The 12,319-nt window shown below is 55.1% G+C and overlaps 1 protein-coding gene across 1 annotated transcript in view; it reads left to right on the forward strand.

The window, feature by feature from the left end:
- Positions 1–2,819: 2,819 nt before the first annotated feature.
- SEMA4A (semaphorin 4A) overlaps positions 2,820–12,319 on the forward strand; it is a 42,135-nt gene continuing 32,635 nt past the window's right edge. Inside the window, exon 1 of the mRNA XM_030541806.1 lies at positions 2,820–3,082. The gene's annotated coding sequence lies outside the window, so the exon portion shown is untranslated. The remainder of the gene's footprint in view (positions 3,083–12,319) is intronic.

The following is a 12,319-nucleotide window of genomic DNA, read 5'->3' on the forward strand; positions in this document are numbered from 1 at the left end:
AAAACCAAAACTGTTTGCAAAACAGGTTCAGGTTTGGCAAATTTTCCATCTCAGAAAAAGCTAAGAAAAAAGTTCTGAAATTGTCAAAATGTTTCATTTTGATATTTGCCAAGCAATGTTTGTTTTCCTGTTTAGCCCCACTTTGTTTTGAAATTTAAGCTAATTAAACTGCAAAGGTGGTAAAAAGGTCAAAAACAAAATGAACCATTTTGAAATTATCTAAACAAAATGTTTTGATTGACCCAGAATGAAAAAGCAAATAGGTTTCTTGGTTTGCAGGTATTCTCAAGATTTCAACTTTTCATCCTGATCCAAGATGAATGTTTTGTACATTCTCAAAAATATTCATGGGACAGAAAACCGTTTGCCGCCCAGCGCTATATGAAAGGGACTGAACAAACATCCAGAAACGCGTGCCATGAAGTTCAGTAGTGGTGTACATATATTGTTACGAGCTGGGTAAAACCTTGTTCTTTGAGTAATGTCCCTGGGGGTGCTCCACTTCGGGTGTGCACACTCCCTCGAGCTCTTAATCAGCAGCTGAGCCCAGCAGCAGGGCTGCAGATACCAACAAGGGCACAGGGATGGTCCTTGTTGGACCTTTGTTAACCCGGGGGCCAGAGCACATCCAGCCAGATTGCAGGCAACATCTACTGAAGAATGTCCCAGGGTCTGAGACATGTCGAGTGGCTAACCTGGTCTTCAAGCCATACGTTTTCAAAGCATGACACCCTGCTCCATGCCATTAGATCTGATGTAACACTTGTAGCCGGATGCAGGGCCGGCGCTTCCATTTAGGCGACCTAGGCGGTCGCCTAGGGTGCCAGGATTTGGGAGGGCGGCATTTTGCCGACCTCGGAGGCAATTCGGCGACATGGCTCTTTCCGCGCTCTGGGTCATCGGCGGCAATTCGGCGGGTCCTTCACTCGCTCCAGGACCTGCCGCCGAAGTGCCCCCGGAAGGGCCCCCGCCTAGGGCGCCAAAAACCCTGGCACCGCTCCTGGCTGGATGACGCCGCTTGTCGGCGGAATTTCGGCGGATGCTTGTCCGCCGGCCAGTACGCGGGTGCCCTTTGATGCCCCAGCAGGCGCCATGGCACCGGCGTGGGGAACCCCCCGGCTTATCTAGCACCCAAATACATCTGGTATAGTCTTTAAGATGCCACCGGACTCCTCCTTGTTTTTGTCCACTAGGGGGAGTCCTTGCACTGTCCTCTGACGCAGTGGTTACTCAGATCCTAGAATCACAGGGTTAGGAGGGACCACAAGAGATTGTGGCCACTAGCTTGGGATTGATTCCTACGTTTCCGTCCAATTTTCAGCCAGGGAAATGACCCTGGACTTCATTTACAGCTTCATCTGAGTAAAGGACTTGACTAATTTTTACTAGTACTGGTTTTTTTTTTTCATCTCTGCCTTGGTACAAGAGCTTAAACTGCCCAGCTGGCAGAAGGAGGGCATTCCTAGCGGGAAATGATTTTACGGTAACTTGAACAAACTCCCAAGCTTACCAACAAATCCCAGGTTCCACACAGAACTGGGCCAATACCGGCCTTTTCGGTTTGTTAGCTATTTAAAATGTCAGGCGAGGCAGCATTTTGGATTGGGCGCGAAATGAAAAACTTCAAAACTACGAGTGAATTGAAATAGTGGCATACAAATTTCATGGGGGGGGGGGGGTTGACTGAAACATTTCATTTCATCTGAATTGAAACGTTTTGTTTGGATTTTAAAACGTTTTGGGACATGGTTAAGGAAATCACAGGAAACTTGGATGCAAAAGGGTGTTTCAAAATAACGACAAGAAAGAAACATTTTGTTCTGTTGCGTGACTGCAGCATGAAACAAAGCTTGGAGGGCAAGATGCCTGGGTTCAGACTCCTACCCTAGTGGAAACCTGGCTGCGGGCAAGAAGCAGGCAATAGTACCAGCATGGGCTTGCTTTGCTAGTCCAATCTATCCTAAGGGACCCTCCATGCTGTATTCCAGTTCCAGGTTGTTCTGCAAAGGCTGCACTGCGTCCCTGCAAAATATCAGCTGCTTGTATGACTCCCAAGAGAGGTAAGTTTCCAGCTGGAGGTTCATGCGTTTTTTGGAGCCACCGTAAGAAACAGAAATGCTAAAGCCAGAGACCCAGTCTTGGAGGAGTCGGGGGAGCCCCTTGCAAAAAGCGGAGGCCTAGGACCTAGCACTGAAGGGATAAATTGCCAGAGACAGTATAAAGGTCAGAGGTCTAGCATGCATTGTGGATCCATGACACCCCCTATGCCAGGGGGGTCTGCAGTGACATGTGGGATCTAGCAGCAGAAAGGCTGGATCTAGAACAAGCTGGGGGCATTGGGCCTCTCGACCTCCGGGAGCAGCCGGCTTTGTCTCTCTTTCTGTTTGTTTCGGGTGTGGTGTTGTTCTGGATTCTAAGAATACAAGTAGCATCCCATTGCAGCCCTCCAGCAAGAGCATTTGAGATTTGTATCTAATGTCGCCGGGTATGTATGCAGTGAACATGTGAGTAAGTAGCAGGTAAGACCTACTTTGCACCAGTGCACAGGACGGTGCAGGGTGCTGGATGACAGAGCAACGGATCCACGGGTTGGGGGGGGGGTATGCAGCAAGTGCAAAGAGGTGAGCTGAGTCCAGAGGTGCCTAGTGGTCTCGCTCCGGGGCCCGCATCAGAAACTCCGTCAATCCTGGCCGGGACTCTGAAGTAGGGGGCTGGATCGCTTGAGGCTGGCATGGCTCGCAGCAGCAAGTCTAACCCCTGGAGTGTTTCTTGTGCTGGGAAGTTGCGAAAGTGTTTGGTTCTTTTAGCAGCACGGGTTTGAAGTACCAGGCGGTGCTCTGCTGGCAGCCGCTCGCCAGCTAATGCAGCGGCACTAATGCTCCAGCGCTAACGAGGCTGGGGTGGAATGAGGCAGAGCTGGGCAATCAGCAGCCTTAAAACCCGTTAGGAATCTGCTTGGCTGGGCACGGTGCTGGGGAGCAGCTGTGCAAACTGGTTCTGGGGCTACCCTCGTGGACAGTGAGCTGTGGGAGCGGCCATGCAGACAGGGCGCCGGAGGAAACTGGGTCTGCAGCACGGCAGTGTAAGTGACAAACAACATTCCCTGCAGCTTTCCAAAGCATGAGGCCGGGGGGAGCCGTTAGCAGTCACACCCCAGGACTTTTTACGGTCAGATTTACAGATGTTGCATGAATGACTAAGGAGAGAGTGGGGGAAAAGGGACTTCTGTTTCATGGGGAGCTCTGTGGATGTCCCAGTGCACAGAGGAGAAGATCAGATCTCAGGCTGCTTGGATTTTGTTACACGCCCTGCCACTGATTTCCTCAGTGGCCTCAGCCATGTTATCGTCAGTTCTCTGTGCTGGAGTTGAAAAGAATAGTACGTGGCATTCACAGAGCTGCTCATCCTCCTTACAGCCTGATGTGAGCGGGGTCAATATCATTCTCGCTGTTTGGCAGGTGGGGAAACTGAGGCACAGAGAGGCGGCAACTTGCCTGAGGTGACCCAGTGATGATAGGAATCTTTACCCTCCTTTGTAAAAAGGCTGCGAGATCACCAGAGGGAAGACGGATGCTTGGGCTAAGGCAGCGTAGTGTGACCCAGGAGTCCCTGCCTCTGCTGCTGACGCCTTGTGTGTCCCTAGACAAGTCACCGCTTCAGGTCTTGTTTCCTCTCGGTGCAATGGGGGTGACAATCCTGATGATACTGAGTGCTGAGAGGAGAAATCCATCAATGCCTGAGAGGTGCTGAGACATATAGTGAATGGGGGCCCTGGAAGTACGGAGATGACGTGATATTCTCATCATCCAGGCAGCAGGATAGAAAGCCTTGCTCAGGCTTTGGCTTCTCTCGCCAGAACCCCAAAATGGGTCCCATAATTCCGATGGCAGCCTGGGAAGATCTTCATAGTAGTTAAACCTGCCTGCACATTGGGTTGCCCCAGGAGCTCTCCCTGGCTATGAAAATGGCAGTCAAAAAAGGGGACCCAACCGGGGTGAAATCCTGGTTCCATTAAAATCAATGAGAGGTTTGGCTTCAGTGGGGTCAGGATTTGCCCCCAGGACTTTAAAATAACAACAAAGGGTGGTTTAGTGGCTAGGGTGTTGCACAGGGACTTCCTCGCTCTGCCACAGAGTCCCTGGGTGACCCTGATTTCAATGGGAGCCAGGTGCCTAAATACCTTTGAGGCTCTGGGCCTGTATCTAGCTTGTCCCTTCATTCCCCAGCTGGGGTTTCTATTTCCACTGTGTGGTGTTGAGAGCCAGGTGAGGATACATGTGTATATTTGAAGCTTGTATCAGTTCCCCAAATGGATGCCTAGCTGCAGGCATGGGTTGGCCAGTGTATTTTGCAATTGTAACCCACCCAGGCTTGATGAGTTTTCTGCTTCTGTGGCTAACGGTGGGGTCTTTTCATGCAGACAATAGTGGCTCCTCCTTTTAGAACCAGAAGTCCCAAGTTCGATCCCCACTGCTGATCATAGAATCATAGAATATCAGGGTTGGAAGGGACCTCAGGGGGTCCATTTAGCCCCCATCCCCCTTGGGGCCAGATGATTATTACGCTGTGTGTCCCCCCCCGCCCCGTGCTTGCTTATTAAAGAAGACTGAAACGTTGGATTGACTGTATCCCATCTTCCCCGATTTGCTCGCAGAACAACACTTAGGAGGAGGGTTGTGCCTGGGAGCCCTGGGCAGCAGGAATTTCAGCTGCCTTTGAGAGGGGCTGATAAGATATGTTACGCTGAGCTCTGCTCGCCTGCTTCTGCTGAAGTCAATGGGATTTCCCCCCCCCCCATGTTAACTTCAACAGGGCAAGCACTGGGCCCAAGCTACTTATTGTCCAAGCACCCTGACAAGTGCCAACGGTAAGATACCGGGGCTTTATCTCAAATATGCCAGTGTGTACAGGGCGACAGGGGTGCTTGGAAATTACAAGTGGGTCTAAATAAAGCAGATTAGCAGACTTCAGTCACGCCCGGTATTTACTGTTCAGCCGTGGCCCCTGACCACAAACTAACAGCGCCAGAGTCTGAAGCTGCCGTGAGTTTTAAGCCAAAGTTACAGGCATCTGAGTTGGGGGAGAATTGGTAAACAGCAATTTCTTTCCCCTGCCCCATGTTGGCCAGAATTGTTCAATTGACATGTTATATAATGAGCCAGCTATGTGTGGAAGAGAGATAGAGACACAGCCTGCCTTCTGCTGGGTGGAATCAGAACTGTTTAACTGTGTGTCATAAGCCTTATACTGCTACTAGCTAGTGAAGATTCTCCTTTAGCTCACGTGCAAAAAGCCTGGGTTTTGGAGCTGGAGGATTTGAGTTTTAGACTAGCTACTGCTGCTATAAAAGCCACAGTGACAGGCCTGGTAACCTCTACAACTTGGCTGATGTGTCTACAGATTTGTTGCAATATCAAACTGAGTCCCTGTCCCTGCCTCATTCTAACCACTAGCCAATCCTGCCTTACAGAGGTGAGATGAGAACCCAGGAGTCCTGACTCCCAGTGCCCACCATGCCCCGGCTCTAACTACTAGTCACAGTCTCATGTTCCCCAGAGTTAAGAACAGAACTCAGGATCCTGCAGCTGATTGGACTTTGCAAATACTCCTGACTGCGCCTTAAGCAACTTAGCCAAGTAGCCCTTTCCTCACCCCCACAGCATTACAAAGCTGCTCATTGAGGCTCGCTTTGCCTGCGCGTTACTCTAAGAGGGGTCAGTACTTAGGGTCACTCCAACAGCACACTCCATTGCTTGGCAAGTTAACTGCCTCAACATTTCACTGCCCTGCATGAAAGCTCCCGCGCCCGCTGGCTAATCAGTTGGCCTGCCAGCCCCTCAGCGGTCACATGCCCCCTTCAAGCGGGACCTGCTTCCAGATCCAATCCACCCTGGAGCTGGGATCCAGATCTGGGTCTGTACTTGCAGGCCTGCTGCTCCCTCCACAGATGGGGCCGGTCATTAACCTGGCTCTGAACATCCTCCCGGCCCCCAGGAATGCGTGAAATGCAGCCCCAGAGCCCAATATTCTGACTTGAATTCACTGTGAGTCCAATCCCATGTGAGCTGCAGCTGCTGAGTTTACGTTGTTGGCTTTCAGCTTTTTCTAAGCAGATCAGCAGCCGGGCAAACACCAAAATACATGGCTGGGTAAGGGGCTGAGAGTTCTTCACAGCTGGTTCAGTCGTTCCTTTCGCTGACTGCCCAGCGTGGGAACGAGCTCCCTCTGCCCCGGGCAGAGAAAAGGTGCAGGAGAAGGCTGGGTGGTGAGGTCTAGGAGGGGACCGGGAGTCAGGATTCCTGGGGCCTCGTCACTGCTCTGTGTAGGGTTTGTTCGGTAGCGGTCGGCTCATGAGAGTCGGGCTGGGAGTCAGGACTCCAGGGTTCTAGCCCCAGCCCTGGGCGAGGGCTGCGTTCAGTGGTCGAGGCAAGGCACTGGGAGTCAGTGTCTTCGCTTCAATGGGCTTCGGATCAGGTACGAGTTCTCCCTGCTGTTTGCTGTCCACGGGTGGCTTTAGAAGCTTTGCAAACAAAGTGGATCATGGACCGGGCAGGCATGAGGCACAAGCTCCTTCGTGCATGAGATCAAGGTAGCTTAAGCCCCACAGCACCGTGGGAACCAGCCATTCTGACTCCTCCAGCCTTTAAAATGACCCTCGCTGTGTGAGATCAGGCCTGGTGGGAGGAGGAGCAGACCTCTAATTCCCACAGAACAGAGCAGGGGCCTGGGAGCTGGGACTCCTGGGTTCTGTTCTCAGCTCTGGGAAGGGGAGGGGGGTTTCTTGTGGTTAGAGCAGGGGGAGTGGGAGCCTGGACTCCTGGGTTCTCTCTCCAGTTCTGTAACTGGTGGTTGGAGCAGGAGACTAGTAATCAGGCTGGATTCATGAGTGCTAACTCTGGCTCTGTGTAACCTTGGGCAAGGGACAGCCTCTCCCTGCGCCTCAGTTTCCCTATCTGTGGAATGGGGCTAAGTCACAGGGATGCCACAGGGCTCGGTTGAGATTTGTGAAGTGCAGTGGGCTTCATGGTGAATGGAGGCTCGAGATGGGCAAATCTACGCAGAATAAAGGGCTTTCAATAGGGCCCATTTCGCAGCCGGGGCTTCCCTGGGAGCAGGATACATGATGGCAGCAGCTGGAGCTCGGGGGGTTAGTGCTAGTCCCCTGGCAAGACATCACATTGTGGGTGGCCCTGGAGCAAAACTGCCCAGTTCTCTGCTGCCCGAAGCCTCGCACGGTCATTTGCACGTGAAACGCTACCAATGCCGCAAGGTGGGAATTTGACACCCGCGGGCGTGTGGGCCTCCCCGAGCCAACGGCCGCTGGGGAATCAAGGCCGTTGTGCCTCCTCCTGGTGCAGGAGGCATTGAATTGCCTTTCAGTGCCAGCCCCGCCTCTGTTGGGCCTGCAGCCCCTGGGGACCATCCAGCTCTGGCTGGAGCTCTTTCTCCGGGCAGCTGGGACATTCTCTGGCCTCTCCAGCCTCCCGCCCCTCTCTGAATCTCTGGCAGGAGGCTCCTTGTACTCTGCCTCTGTTCTTGGGCTGCAGCCAAGTATCCTTGGTTTCCTCCCCCCCAGTCCACAGCTGCCAGCAAAGGCAACTTGAGGAAGGGAAGAACGTTCAGTCCCCTTCAGCAGCCGGGTCTCAATCCCACACAGCCTGGGAGCAGCAGTCTCACAGGGGGCAGGGTTGCCTGAAGGGTAGGATGCAGACTTGGCACCCTGCAGACCCAGGTTCTGTTCCTGGCTCTGCCACTGACCTGCCGTCACGTTGCCTTGCTGTGCCTCAGTTTCCCATCTGTAAAAGAGGGGACAGCAATAGTGACTCATCTTCATGCAGTGCTCTGAGAGCAAGAGCTAAGCTAGGAATGCAACTATGGTCATGATCACAGCTGTGGAGGGTCCCAGGGGGGATTTCACCCATCTCCTTCTAGATCAGGGACCCAAGGGAGTAGGAATGGAGGCCACTTGCAATGCACAATCCCAGTTTTAGAGGCCCCCCTCATCCCACCAGCATGCAAAATTGTTCTGTCCCCATCTGCATAGATGCTACCCCAGCATGTGGTTTCTCAGTCACAGGAGATGTTTGCACAAGGACCTCCCTGTGGCCGGAGAGTGTTGCTGCTTGTCAGGCTGATGATGAGCCCCCGGCCTTGAGGAAGGACAGTGAAAAAGCCACAACAATGTGGAGGCAGCTGTGCTGTGCAGCAAGCAGCCCTGTGCAAATACCGGTGCATCATGCAGCCGTTGTGCAAAAGCTGCCACATGCAGCATGCATAAAGCAGTGATGCGTGTTGGAGCCGCCTGTGCCTCATGCAACCATGCACAGAGTGAGGATGCATGGAGTAGCATCTGTGCACCTTGCAACAAGCAGCGGGCATAAAGCAGTCATGCAACTGTGCAAACCCACTCGTGCACCGTGCATTGAGCAGCCATGGCCCAGGCAGTGCTACAGATGCAATTCCAACAGGCTGACTAGAAAGACGAAATGAGCTCTGCACAGGCGGGTTTCAGTGTCACTTCCCACCCTGGGCTGTAGTCAGAGTGTGCACCCAAGGTACAAGTGATACAAAGCAGGAGTGTGGCGGGACCTGAAGCGAGGGGTGAGCCCCGTGCCCTGTGCCCCGTGGCTGCACTGCTGGGCGACTCAGCTTGCTAGCAGCCTGGGGCGCTTTGCTCCTTCTTCCCTCCGAGGAGCAGGTGGGGGAAGTCAGGCTCCATGGCCCAATCCATCCCTGGCCTCTCTGCTGTCTGCCAACAAGGGGCCTGTTGTGATGATGGGGACGGGTTGTGACTCAGCCCCTCCAGCGAAGGCTGAGAACAAACGAACTCACTGTGCCCAGGCTGTCGCTCCCAACCCGGCCTGGATTTGAACTCGCCACCTAAAGGAGATGGTCAGTATTAATGACAAGTATTTAGAAGGGATGTTAAACCTCCTGCTTTGGGCCTTGAGCTGAGCTCTGATAGAGATGAGGGTGAGAGAGACCTATGGGTGGCGGGGGAGAGGGCGAATTTTCCAGCATCTGCTACTGCAGGGTTTGACAGAGGATTACCACTTCTGAAATGCCAAAAAACCCCAGCACCCATCTCCTGCACAAAGCCAGCCCCCCCAGCCCAACCCCCAAGTAACTCCACAGCCACCTAGAGTCGCTGGAGAGAGAACACATCCAGCTAATACACCGCTGTCCCCTTGCTCCCACGTGACTTTCTCGCACACGTGGGGCCAGCTCCAGGCACCAGCTGACCAAGCACGTGCTTGGGGCGGCTCCTTGTAAGGGGCGGCCAATCTTGGGGTGGCGGGCGGGGCAGCACTCGTTTTTTTTTTGTTCGGTGGGGTGGCGCTTGAGGGTTTTTTTTTGTTGTTTTTGGTTTGGCAGCGCAGTGCTCGGGGGCTTGTCTCAGCAGCGTGGGGCTCAGGGGGGATGTTTCGGTGGGGCAGCGCTCGGGGGGTGTTTTGGCAGCGCAGTGCTCGGGAGGGTGTTTCGGTGGCGTGGGGCTCGGGGGGAATGTTTCGGCGGGGCGGGGCTTGGGGGATGTTTTGACGGGGCGTCGCTCGGAGAGGGTGTTTTGGCGAGGCGGTGGCGCGGCGCGGGGGGGTGTTGCAGCGGGGCGGCTCTCGGGGTGTGTTTTGGCAGGGCGGTGTTCGGGGGGGTGTTTCGGCGGGGCGGCGCTCAGGGGGAGTGTTTTGGTGGGGCAGCGCTTGGGGGGTGTTTCGGTGGGGCGGTGCTCGGGGGTTTTTTGGTGGGGCAGCACTTGGGGGTGTGTTTCAGTGGGGCGGCGCTCGGGGGGTGTTTTGGCAGCACAGAGCTCGGGGGGATGTTTCAGCGGGGCTGGGGGGGATGTTTCAGCAGGGCAGGGCGGCATGTTTTGGCGGGGCAGCGCTTGGGGGATGTTTTGGTGGGGTGGTGCTCGGAGGGGGTGTTTTGGCTGGGCGGTGGTGTGGCACTGGGGGGGTGTTGCGGCGGAGTGGGGCGGCATGTTTTGGCGGGGCGGTGCATGGGGGATGTTTTGGCGGGGCGGTGGTGCGGCGCTCGGGGGGGTGTTTTGACTGGGCGCTGGGGGGGTGTTGCGGTGGGGCGGGGCGGAGCTTGGGGGATGTTTTGGCGGGGCGGTGGTGCGGCGCTCGGGGGGGTGTTTTGACTGGGCGCTGAGGGGGTGTTGCGGTGGGGCGGTGCGGCATGTTTTGGCGGGGCGGCACTTGGGGGATGATTTGACGGGGCGTCTCTTGGAGGGGGTGTTTTGGCAGGGCGGTGGCGCGGCGCTGGGGGGGTGCTGCGGTGGGGCGGGGCGGAGCTTGGGGGATGATTTGACGGGGCGTCGCTCGGAGGGGGTGTTTTGGGGGGACGGTGGCGCGGCGCTGGGGGGGTGTTGCGACGGGGTGGGGAGCATGTTTTGGCGGGGTGGCACTTGGGGGATGATTTGACGGGGCGTCTCTTGGAGGGGGTGTTTTGGCAGGGCGGTGGCGCGGTGCTGGGGGGGTGCTCCGGTGGGGCAGCGCTCGGGGGGATGTTTTGACTGGGTGGTGGTGAGGCGCTTGGGGGGGTGTTTCGGTGGGGCAGCGCTTGGGGGGTTGTTTCGGTGGGGCGGCGCTCGGGGGGTGTTTCAGCAGCGTGGGGCTCGAGGGGGGATGTTTCGGCGGGGCTGAGGGGGGATGTTTTGGCAGGGCGTCGCTCGGAGGGGGTGTTTTGGCGGGGTAGTGGTGCGGCACTGAGGGGGGTGTTGCAGCGGGGCTGAGGGGGATATTTCGCGGGGCGGGGCAGCATGTTTTGGCGGGGCGGCACTTGGGGGATGATTTGACGGGGCGTCGCTCGGAGGGGTTGTTTTGGCGGGGCGGTGGCCCGGCGCTGGGGGGGGTGTTGCGGTGGGGCTGTGCTCTTTTTTATTTGCTTGGGATGGCAAAAACGTTAGAGCCGGCCCTGCACACGTGCGGGGCTGTTGTGGACGTGGCAGGCAGACAGCTGCCATATTTTCCCCAGTTTTGATCTGTTATCGCTTAAACTGGGCAAGTGGGAACACTGCGCCGTCTTTAGCTGGATGCACGTTAGCGAGCCCCGTGTGTTGTGACAATCATGCAAATCTTTAGACTCACATAAAAACAAAACGACAGATTAAATTATTTTTCTAGCAAGTGGCAAATCTGTAAAAAAAAAACAAAAAAAACCCAGCCAGGCCGGTCAAATACCAGCTAGGTGGTAACCTTAGTTTTACATCCTCCCTGTAACAACTGGTGCTAGCTGCTGTCAAAGGGAGGATCCCGGGGTAGGTGGGCTTTGGGGCTGTCCGTTCTGGTGGCATCTGTGTTCTGATGAGATTCTGTGTCCCGTCATCCCTTTGACACCACGGTCCATTCCTTTGGGACGTCAGCCCTAAGGGCCCCGCTGAAATCCACGGGAAGACTCCCCACGGACTCCAGTGGGCATTCACACCCGGCTCTGATCTCCATGATGCTTCGTCAGTTTCCTTCCTGTGGCTGCCCGTGGTGATCCTGCGTGCGTGGCTGGCTCCGACAGGGGATGGCGATCGCATCTCCCCACCGCTAACCTGCTGTGTGGGAGAAGGCTCTTTCCGGTGGCTGCTGCATTCTTTCTCACTTTGCTGTTATTGAATGAAGGGGGAAGCCACAGGCGTGTCGGCCAAGTCTCCTGCCGGGGAGCCTGTCACTAGCACCAGCATAAATCAGCAGGGCTCAATTCTCCATGACGCTGCTGCTTGCACGGATATGGAGCAGGTGTGAAACGCTGAAGGATCAGAGGGCTCGTGTGTTTCTCTCGTGTTGCACCAGTGTGAACGAAGGCACAAGGTGCCAGGCAGTGGAGAGCCAGGCCGGCTCTGACGGGAGGGAGAGGGGAATGGGGCTGCATGGCTCTTGGAAGTATTCTCCTGGAAGTACCTTGGGCCCAGTCCTGGTTCACACTGCAGCTCCTTTGCACTGCCCGGAGTAGTGTGAAGGGACACCCCTCCCTTGCCCCCCCCTCTGCCAGCATTGCCAGCTCCCAGGGTTTCACCGTGACTTGCAATATTTGGTGTCTTGCTGCAGACCCCAGTTCCTGGAGTTGCGTGACTCCAGCAGACTCCAGGTGTGCGTTTAGTAGGAAAAGTAAGTTCCTAGCTCTCGTGATTGCAGAGAAAAGCTTGAAAACGTGACCCATGCAAGAGCCAGACAACAAATAAAAAGAACTCCAGATGTATAAAATCTCATGGTTTTTTTTAAAGCCAATCCCATTTGGAGGCCTGGCTTAGGATTTTTTTTTAACACTTGGGCTTGGCAAGAGGGGCGTTAGTATGAATATGCAGCAGGTCTGAGGTTCTGAGTGTGAGTGA

The sequence above is a fragment of the Gopherus evgoodei genome, chromosome 24, assembly GCF_007399415.2.
Source record: "Gopherus evgoodei ecotype Sinaloan lineage chromosome 24, rGopEvg1_v1.p, whole genome shotgun sequence".
In the NCBI taxonomy this organism is placed as follows: domain Eukaryota; kingdom Metazoa; phylum Chordata; order Testudines; family Testudinidae; genus Gopherus; species Gopherus evgoodei.